The sequence below is a fragment of the Colossoma macropomum genome, unplaced genomic scaffold, assembly GCF_904425465.1.
Source record: "Colossoma macropomum unplaced genomic scaffold, Colossoma_macropomum, whole genome shotgun sequence".
NCBI classification, from domain to species: Eukaryota; Metazoa; Chordata; class Actinopteri; order Characiformes; family Serrasalmidae; genus Colossoma; species Colossoma macropomum.
In genome coordinates this window covers 14,841,036-14,844,011 of record NW_023494798.1, presented here as the reverse complement: position 1 = coordinate 14,844,011, position 2,976 = coordinate 14,841,036, and positions in this window count along the sequence as shown.

Sequence of the window (2,976 nt, the reverse complement as noted above, 5' to 3'; positions counted from 1 at the left end):
TTTCAGTTCACCATATGTTTCTGTTTTACTTTTGTTCTCACTACAACCCCATGTTTTTTTTTAATTGCCTTTTCAGTTATGTTAAGACTATTTTGAATCTTTTTTGATTCATTTCATCACTTTGGAGTGAAATAATTGTTGGTCCTATTCAGTCGTCTACCTGTATGGTTCAATGTGGGAAACAATTGTCTGGCTACCCAGAGATCACATGACTGAATTCTCCCACGCAAATTTTCACTTAATATTCTGATGATATTTGATGCGGAGACAGGCACGTGTCATAGTTTGCCAGAGAACCCAACTGTCAGATCATAGCAGAACAGGTGGTTGACCACAAGTCAGCTGCACAAAGGCCATGGCCTCATTGTGGCATTTGAGTTCTTTGAGTTGCCATGTTGTCTAAGAGAGAAACTGAAGTGTGCTCGGGAGTGCATCGGAAGAAGGTGTTTAGTGGATGACATTGATTCTCTGAGCAGATGGTGAGCTATGGAGAAAATGCCCGTAGCGTACACAGATGGACATGTTGGCTTCGCCTCGCCTGGCTGCATTGTCTCAGCCCTCTGTTCACACTCGACTTTGCTCTGCATTTTTAACGCTAGCATCTGGAGCTGCTACACTTGCTTTACTGTTCACCACTTATACCATATTACAGTGCAGTATTTAGTAACACAACCAAGCATTATACAGTACAGACAGTACCAGCCACTGTTGCTTCCCATGTAAGCATTAAAGGTTCTTTGAAGGTTTTTCAAACAAATCCTCAGTTAAGAATGGCTGTATCATTCTCTGGTAAACTTTCAGTCTGACTATCAGATGTCCACATAAGAGTTTCAAGCAAGATGCCAGTGAGTGGACGAAGGAACCAGTACGTGAGGTGTGTGTGCTGCAGCTGGTGTTGTGAATCAGGCCGATGCCACACGTCCGCGATAACCCGGCTATTTCACAACACCAGGGTGGCCCCACACTACTACCAACGACACCATGATGAAGAACTACCTCAGATGTCCTTCATACCCATATGGACTTGAGTTTACTGTACCTTTTTATAAAATATATTGAATTTGGAATAAAACCTTGCAAGATGTAAACTTGTGTCTTTTATCTATTTTATCTATAACAATTATACTTTTCGTCGTCTTTTCTTGCTGGTTTTTCGTGCCCTGTGGAGAAAAAAATGTTGCAGTTCTGGCTTGCATTTAGAAACCAACCTGCCATTCATAGCTGTTTGAGACATCTAACAACCGCAAAACTGTTGTATGGGGGCTGTGAAGTGACCAGTTAGCAGAACCCTTCCACTCCATCTCTTTTGTGTGCCTAATTCTAGAAAATTAATCAGAAAGCTCGAAGGAAGACAGCCATCAGGGGAGCACCTGTGGACAGATTTTGTGAGATCTGCTCTAATTACACAGTGAAGGCCCCAGCAGTGGGGCTTCCAGAGCAATTTCTGTAGAAATAATTACTTAACCCAGAGCTGCACCCTGGGTCACATGTATTTGTGAACTTGAGAGTGCAAGTTAATGAGGAACTGAAAGAATGATCAGTCATGGCCTTAGGGGAAAGTCTTTCAGCTGAAACTACATAATGATTTGTCATTGTGTTTTACATGGTTTTATGACCAGCTGAGGTGAAGGTCACCAAAGATGGAACTGAAAAGCTACATCTCATCTGCATTTCTCTTTAGTTTTCTTGTGTATCCCAGATTAATTTTAAGGATATAATGAATATAATCTATTAGCTTTTGAATAAACCATTCATTTATCTTTAATCTTTAATCAGCCTTCATCAGATTAACAGTCCTTTCAATTATCCACTCTACTCTCTCTAATGTTAATAACCAGTCTTTTGTAGTCGGGGTTGGGCAGAATACTTTGAAAAAGTGGTGATGGCTGAAAGCTGAATGCACTGTCCTAAATGTACTCAGTATCGTAATCCTTTACAGTACATAAAGAGTAACTTATTTAGAATACATTTAGAATGCATATTGATAAGACATGGGGAAAACTCTGCTGTTGTAATTTTTGTTTAATTCACACTGTTCCCTGCTGTTAGCTGTGGCAGTTTTCTACATGCAATTCTTTTGTTATTATGTTTCATGAAAAATTCACTTATTTAAAATTAATGTTTTGGCTCTGATCATCTGCTTTGCTTTACTGCTGGTCTCATAATCCCACTGCTGCCTCATGAACTAAGCAAACAATTTGCTATATCCCAATAATAAAATCTTGCATTTTACTATAAAGTGGATTGCTATATGATTTTAAGGTAAAAACGTGTATGTAACTAATGAAACACATGCTTGAGTCCAAGACTGATGCTAAGTTTATTTCTAAGTTCTATTTTCACTCAAATAAGTTTAATAATGCAGAGATTAATAATGGATCATTGCATTGGTTTATCAGTCTACTCAGGCTTTAGCAGGAACTTTACATGGTGTGCACTGATTTTAAAGTAGTTCATAAACAAGCATTGATGATACTTCTTGTAACGGTTGAATATATTTTTTAAATTTAGTGGATAAGTATTCTAAGACTATTCTCTTAAAAATATTAAAGTAACTGTGTTCTGCCTTTACAAAATGTAACTTTAACCGAATAGAGATACTTCATTTCTGTATTCTGCATGTGTATTCCCAATACTCCAATACATCCCAACCCTGTTTGCAGTTCTGTGGTTTCCGTAGACACTCAGGATAATTGGAGAATTTGTCACACTTTAAGGAAGCAAAGTTGTCCTTCAGAGGCTCTGTGAAGGTTATCCTGCCATAGATCTCTATCACCGTGTTCTAATCGTGTTTACAAGCTCAAGTACAAGCCAACGGGCCCTCAGGCAACTCTTTAAGAATTACTGACCATTACAAAAAATCCTAAATGGCCCTGGTGTTCTTATACTCCCAAAGCCAAGAGCAGTTCCTTCCGGTTCAGGTGCAATATAACCCTTCCACTCAGCCCAGTCCCCCACTCACACTGCCTTCCACTC